Here is an 8,229-nt window from a genome sequence, read left to right on the forward strand (position 1 = left end):
AGAGACTAAGGCTAGATACATGGATCTCAGTGTCATCTGCATAAAGATAATAATTGAACTGATGAAGTCACTGAGGGAGAGAGTATAGAGGAGAGAATCAGTACTGGTGGAGGGGTAGGGAGGGTAAATAAAAGAAGGAATGTGTGTGATGTAGATAATGCATCAGCAACGGAGACTGAAAAGAAAATGTCAGAAAGCCGGAAGAACCAAGAGAAAGCAGTGTCCTAACCCAAAGAAGAGACTATAATTAGAAGACAGTGAACCAATGAATCAAATGTGGCAGAGAGGCCAAAGAACTCTGAGGACTGAGCAAAATCCCTTGGATTTGGCAATTAAGAGATTTTTAGAGAAAAGTATATTGGAGTCAGACAACTCAACTTTGCTACTTACTACCTGCATCATTTTTAGGAAGGCTGTGCCTCAGTTTTCTATAAAATGAGGGGCTAGGTGACCACCAAGGAGCTAAGGTTCTTTCTCGCTCAAAATCTATGATTCTCTAATTTGGTTGATTGACTGTTCCTCAAAAATGCCACTTGGATCTTTTTTTTTTTTTTCAAATTAAGATTAAGCAAGTCAGAAATAGAATTTAATTCAGTCGTTACCTAATCTGGACCTATGATTTCACCAATGTAGAGAACATCTTCCATTTTTACAGATCTAGGATTTTGTAATTTGTAGAATTAAGAATGACAGCTAGGTAGTACAATAGATAGAGCACAAGGTCTGAAATCAGGAACAGTCACTTTCATCCTTAAAGGAACATAGCTTGAACATTGGCCAGTCAAGCATCCCTCTTCATGCTGGTACAGAGGATACTTACTGATACAGTGACACATTGAAAAGAATGCCAGGCCTAGAGTCAGGAAAACTTGACTTCAAATTTGACTTCAGACACTAGACCTGTGACCCTGGGGAAGTCACTTAATTTGCTTGCCTCAGTTTCCTTATCTGTAAAATGAAACTGTGTAAATAGAATTGTGTACCCTTGAACTTCATCTCCCAGAGTCCCTTTCCTTTTTCATCCCCATGTTGTGTCCTTACGTTTGTATAGATAAAAGGTCTGTAATCCCCCCCCTCTCTCTCCTCTCCCGTTTTCATGGTCCAGGCAGCTCCTCTTTGCTCAGGCTATCACTTTCCTTTACTTCAAGTTATAATTAATAAATCTTATAAAAATATAATACTTAGAGTAGTGGGTATTAATTTTTAATCTACAAAATGGAGAAGAAATGACAAACCATTCCAGTATCTTTGCCAAGAAAACCTAAATAGCGCCACAAAGAATTGAACATGGCTGAAACAACTCAACAATTACAGAGGTAAGGAAGCAATACATTTCAGTGTGGGTGACAAACAGTGCAAAGAAGAGCAATGGAATATCCTGTGTAAGGAGCAGGAATTAGATCAGTGTTACTTGAATCAGGGTTTGAGGAATGAAGTGTAGAAAACTAGAAAGGCAGGAGGGGTCCTGGTTGTGAATAGCTTTAAAGACCAGAGGACTTTACATATGAGCCTGGTGGTAATAGGGTGCTTCTGTGGCTTATTGAGTAGGAAAGTCAGACTTAAACTTTAGGAAAATTACTTGGGCAGACGAGTGAAGGGTGGATTAGTGAGGGGGGAACAAAGGCACAGACCAACCAGAAAGGTTTTGCAATTGTCTAGGCAAGAGGTGATGATAAAGGGCTTGTATCAGGGCAATGACCATATTATTGGAGAGAAGGGACACAGAACAAATATTGTGGAGGAAAAAATGATAAGATTTGACAACAGAGTGGATATGTGGGATCAATGTAAGTGAGGAGTCAGTGGTGACACTGAGTTTTTGAGTCTGAGTGATTAGGAAGATGGTGATATTCTCAACAATAATGGGAAAAATTAGGAAGAAGGGAGAGGTTTGGGGGGAAACAATGAGTTCCCTTTTAGACATGTCCAGTTTGAGATGTCCAGAAGGAAGCTGGTAATGTGGGATTATATCTCAGGAGAGAGACTGGTGAAATAATGAAATCTGGGAATCATCTGCATAAAGATGATTATCAAACCTGTGGGAATAGATGAGATTGCCAAGTGAAGCAGTATTGGAAGAAAAGAGGCTTGGCCATAGAGCCTTGGAGGATACCTCACACTTAGTAGGTATGGGATAGAGGGAGATGCAGCAATGGGAACCAAGCAGTAGTCAGACAGGAAGGAGGAAAACCAGGAGAAAGTAGTCAGGAAGTGAGAATATCTAGGAGGATATCAATAGTATCAAGAGCTTGAGGATTGATAAGAGGCAGTTAGATTGGACAAATAAGAGATGGTTGGGGATTGCAGGTAGGTGCTCAGTGAACAAAGAGCCAACCCTAAAGATGTGAGGTCCTGTGTTCAAATCGGGTCTCAGACACTTCCTACTTCTGTGACCCCAATTGCCTGGCTCTTCTTTCTATTATTCTGCCTTGGAACCAAGACTTAGTATCAATTCTAAGACAGAAGGTAAGTTTTAAAAAGAAAAAGATCACTCACTGGAAGCTTTGGGGAGGGCACTCTCATTTGAATGAGGTAAGAAACTACATAGGTTTAGGAATGAGTGAAAGGACAGGAAGTATAGGCACTTAGTGCAAATCATTTTCTTCATTTTAGCTGAGGAGAGGAAAGATATTGGACAACAGGCACAGAAGAAAGTGGAATCAATTGAGGGTTGTTTTTTTTTTTAAGATAAAAGAGACATGGGTATGTTCATAGGCAACAGAGAAAGAGGGAGTATATAGAGACCAAATATAAGAGAGAGGGAATGATTGTGGAGGCAATCTGGAGAAAAGGGGAGCCAGTAGGATCATGGCTGCAAATAAAAGGGGGTTGTTTTGGCAAGGAGAGGGGCAACCACTTCATCAAAGACAGGATTGAATAAGGAAGCATTGTAGAAAATGTCTAAGTGATGGTATTGAAATAAGATGAAAGGGAGAAGAAAGAGCTTTTGATGAACAGTTTAATCTTTTCAGTGAAGTTGTCATCTGAAAATGCAAGCTGAAAGTGCGCTAGGAGGCTTGAAGAGGGAGAAGGGAAGGTGAACAAATATTTCTCTCTCACCAGCACATGGTGCAGTAAATAGAGCACTGCACTTGGAATCAGGAAGCTTCATCTGCATGAGTTCACATCCAGCCTCAAATACTTACTAGCTGTATGACCCTGGCCAAGTCACTGAATTCTGTTTGCCTCAGATTCCTCATCTATAAAAAGAGCTGGAGAAGGAAAGGGTAAATTACCCCAATATCTTTGCCATGGAAAACCTCAAGTGGGGTCACGGAGAGTTGGACACAACTGAAATGACTGAACAACAATATACCAGGCACTGTGCTGTGTTTAAAATTTTTTTTAACTTATTTATTTTTCCAGATTATGTCTCAATGCAATTTATAATATGTTTTCTGACACTTTGAAATCCAGGAAATAGGATATAAATTAGACATATATTGTAGCAATCCACCCCTAGCTATGGGCAAGGGAAACAGTATATACAGTGTGGCTTAGAAGAGAGCATGCTCAGTCTTGTGCATGGCTAGGAAAGCCTCTGACCCTTTACCCCAGCTTCCCCCAGGTGAGGTGGGAAAACAGGTTTCTTTGTGCTCACCTGGCTAAGAGAAACCACACCTATACCTTGTTGTAATTTACTATTACCTAATGGCAATATACTATGTAAGTCATCAATATGTATTGTGCATATTAGCATATCAAAGACATTAAAAGCAAGGGCCACAGCAAGCTCTGCCCTCTTCCTCTCTTGGATCTCAGCTCTCATTGATGTCTGTCCTTGCTTAATTTCTTTCCTTATCTACCTCTCCCACCTGGGACCTGGCTTTTGGCCAGGCACTCTCTTTTCTCTATCATGTCTCCGACCTGTGTGGTATTAATTGTGGATCTCAGGATGGATCATGCCTCTGCGACATCCTAAGATCGGGGTTCTGCTGTGGCCCCATTATAATCAATAAGGTCTGGTTTCTGACTCATTTCTGCCACCTCATATCTATAACTTGGCTCTACCAAGCCCCTCAGGGTATCTGAAACTTCTATCCTTCCTCTATCTTCCTACCTTGGGGCTTCTCGTGGGTTCGGGAAGCCTCATATATTATCATATAATGCATAATTCCATGTTTGCCATATTGTGAAACAAGATATATATTACACTAGAGAAAAATTCATGGGGGCAATAATGTGAAAAATGGTATCCTTCAATCTGCATTTGGATAGTGGATATGCTTTTTTTGTCCTGAATTCCTTCAAGTGGTCCTGGATCCTTGCCTTGTTGATAATAGTTAAGTCATTCACAGTTGATCATCATGTATTATTACTGTATGCAACATTCTCCTGGTTCTGCTCACTTCACTTTTCATCACTTCCTATAAGTCTTTCCAGGTTTTTTGTGATTATCTTGTTCATCATTTCTTATGGCACAATAGTATTCCATTATATCCATATACCACAACTTGTTCAGCCATTCCCCAATTGATGAACATCCCTTCAGTTTTCAGGTTTTTTTGCCACCACAAAAAGAACTGTTATAAAGATTTTTGTACATGTAGGTCATTTTCCTCTATTCTCTACAAAGGGTATATACAGTTTTATGGCCCTTTGGGCATGATTCCAGATTGGATCTGTTGTGCTTTTTATAAATATTGTTTCATTTTAAGCAATCCTCACAACTCTACAAGGTAAGTTTTTTTTTTTTTTACCATCCCCATTTTAAAATTGAGGAAATTAAAGCAAACAGTGGTTAAATCCCATGCCAAAGATCAGATAGGTAGTAAGTGTTTGAGTCCAGGTCTGAATTCAGGTCTTCCTGATTCCCTTCCTAGGTCTCGATCTACTTATCGCCAGTGGTCTCTGGAGGTTGAAACAAAAATGTTTGGAACAGCCTCTGTTGTGAGTGGGATAGTAAATGAATGAGGGCTCTAAAAGGTTTCTCTTGTCCATTTGGCATTACGATCATCCCTTTTTCCCATCTGAGATTCAATACATCATGGGTTGGCATAAGAAATTAAATGAGAATTTGGGGGGAATTTTTTGGAAGACACAGATGCACAAAGAACAGCAGATGACACAGAAAAAGTTTAGAAACTCAGAAATGCATAAAATATATGTATAGTATTGTAAAATATCAACACATTTTATCTTACAATATCATAAATATGCAGTTTCTTCTTTAAAGTTAAAATAAAGAAAAAGAATGCAAAAGCTAAAAAATTTCACACAGATTTCCCAGATCATGTAAGGCACTGTACCCTAACCCCTTGAGGTGGAAGGAATATTGTATAGAACATGCGTTTATAGCAGTCCCATTCTGCACAATTTTATTATTTTCTCCAGTTGGTGGCATGTCAAAAGGAGGCAGATGGTGGGAATAATCCACGGTTGGGGTTTGATTAGACATCATCTGTGATAGGACGGGAGGGGCACTGAACACTGAAGTTCATTTATTTGATTTTAATTTTTATGCTTACATCTTTTCTTGTTCCTTATAACCCACATACCTCTTCTTTGTCCTCACTTTGACTTTTATTCTCCCCACTTCTCAGTTTTCTTATCAGACCATTACCCTTGAACTGGCTACATTCTCCTCCCTTCCCTATTTATATCCTTTGGGGAAACCAGTTCAGTGTGGTGTGATCCAGTATAGTGCAAAATTATAATCAGACAAGTGAATTTCAATAGTTCATGTACAGAGAAGTAGAATAATTGTGGGTGATAGTAAGATTAAGGGAAGAACCATCTCTGGGTGTACCTGAGTAGAAGAGTTGGTTTAGGGAATTGAGAAGGTTAAGAAATGGAGAGTTAAGTTATTTGGGTTAGGTTATTGGGAAGTTAGGCTCTATATACATATTGTTGACATCTTTTGATAGGAGAGGAGAGATTAGGTTGAAAAGCCATGTTTTTTGTTTTTCTTTTGACTGTGCTCATTGAGAAAAAAAGAGAATGTCCTGGGTGTTGATAGAGATAACAGCTACCAGGATCTAGATTGGTTGACAAATTTGGAATACATGAATCAGAAAGAAAAAGAAGTTGCTGGGTTATAGTGATAAGAGGAAGAACCTGAAAGTGAAATGGAGAGCAAATACCCTCCTGATTCCCCAACTAGAATCAGTAAGTTAAGGTGTGAATCAGTGAACAAACATTTATTAAGCACCTACTATGTACCAAGCCCTATATAAGTGTTGTGGTTACAAATAAAGGCAAAAAACAAAAGCAAAACCAATCCTTGTTCTCAGGGAGTTCACAGTCTAATGGGGGAGACAACATGCAAACAATTATATGCAGATGATAAATACAGGATCAGGAAAGATCTCCCATGCCTCCTTTCTCACCTCTGCCTGGCTTCCCTGCCTGCCTTTAATTCCCAATTAAAATCTAATCTTCTACAGGAAGCCTTTCCCAATCCCTTTTAACTCCACTTTCTTTTCTCTTTTAATCAGGTGCTTAAACAGCATCCTGTATATGGCTTGTTTGGACATATTTGCCAGCTTGTTTCCTCCATTAGTATGGGAGCTCCTTCAAGGCCAAGGACTGCCTTTTACCCCTTTTTGTATTACTAGTGCTTAGCTCAATGCCTGACACATAAGGCTTGCTTAATAAATGCTTATTAGTTGACAGAGAGGCTTCTTGAAGAAGGTGGGATTTTGGCCATTTGAATTGCAATCAGTATTGGGAATTTTGGATTTTTGAATTTTGAGAAATTTGAATAGAAAGTAAGAAAAAATTTCAGATGAAAAGAAGTGTGTTGTGGAGCAACCATTCCAGAAAACATAGAGGAAGAGGAAGGAAGATTTAGAGAGAGAGATTGAGGAGACTGAAAGGGTGGGAGACATTTGGGATGGGAAACCTTCTTTGTATACTGGCAGCCAGAGTTCAGAAACACCTGGATGGGGAGCATATGCTAAGGTGGGAGTATGTTAACCACAGAAGAAGAATTCCAGGTGTAGGTAGTAGGTAGAAAAAGGTCTGCTGGGGAAAGCAGTTAAGACTACACACATTTTCCCTTCAAGATGCAAGGTTGTGGCATGCATTGATACTGTGTACTGTGAGTGTCCACGAAGCCCACCTTATAGCAAGAAAGACTGCAAGTGCTTTGAGGACAAGTGTTCTATTTCTGCATCATCCATACCCAGTAGTAGTTATGGTATATAGGATGTGGTCTATAAATACCTTTTCAGTGAATAATTCATTATATCTATCTGCAGCCTTAGACACACACACACACACTGACTAAATGGCTTTTCCCTCTTAGACGTGTTTTTCCTGAAATTCCATGCTTTAGAAATGGTCTCTTAATATATTTAAGTAGTTAAAATGGCAGGGTAGCTAGGGGGGTGCAGTAGATCCAGTATTAGTCTTAGAGTCAGGAAGACCTGAGTTTGGATCTAGCTTCAGACATTTTCTAGCTCTGTGACTCTGGGCAAGTCATTTAACACTGCCTCAGTTTCCTCGTCTGTACAATGAGCTAGAGATGAAAATGGCAAACCACTCCAGTATCTTTGCCAAGAAAACTCCAGAGGAGGACACAAAGAGTAGGACATGACTAAACAACAACAACATTTAAAATGTGCATAAGTGCATTCTGTTTTCACCATTCTGTTTCATCTCTACTGTTCTTTTCCTTTTCTGGAGAAGGACTAGGAATTAAGATATTACTTGGTATTTCTCAGTCTCCCTCCTCCTGCGACCCCCATTCACCACTACCTCTCCTGCTCACTGATACGGTTACAGTCTACTCATTACTGTGGGAAAGATGGCAATCACCCTGAAGGCAAAACAGAGAGTTGGGTGACATTAAGATAAAGGCAGGTTGGCTGCTTGGCTGGTGGACTCGCTGCCTGGAAGATGTGTCCTCAGGTGCCCTGAGTGTTTTCATGGGAAAGCCAGGATGTGCAGACTGCCCAAAGGAACAGAAGGTGACAAGACTCATGTGACTTTATAAAATGCTTTCAGAAGGTGGATCAGAGCAGAGTATGCTAATTGGCTGGCAGTGATGTCATCCCCTACCCCGGGCTTCCTCCCCATGGATTTCTCTTATCTTGTCAGTTTTCATAAAAGTCACTTATTCACTGGTACATTGAAAAGGGGGCTGGGTGTGTCGAATTGCACTTGGACTGAAATCTCATACTTCACACAACTCAAGATTGAGGGGAATCATTTTATTTTCCTCTTTAGTTCTAACTTGCTAGCTCCAAGATTATTTTTCTAGAAGAGTTTTGTGGGGACATCTTT

The sequence above is a fragment of the Monodelphis domestica genome, chromosome 3 (genome assembly GCF_027887165.1).
Source record: "Monodelphis domestica isolate mMonDom1 chromosome 3, mMonDom1.pri, whole genome shotgun sequence".
NCBI classification, from domain to species: Eukaryota; Metazoa; Chordata; class Mammalia; order Didelphimorphia; family Didelphidae; genus Monodelphis; species Monodelphis domestica.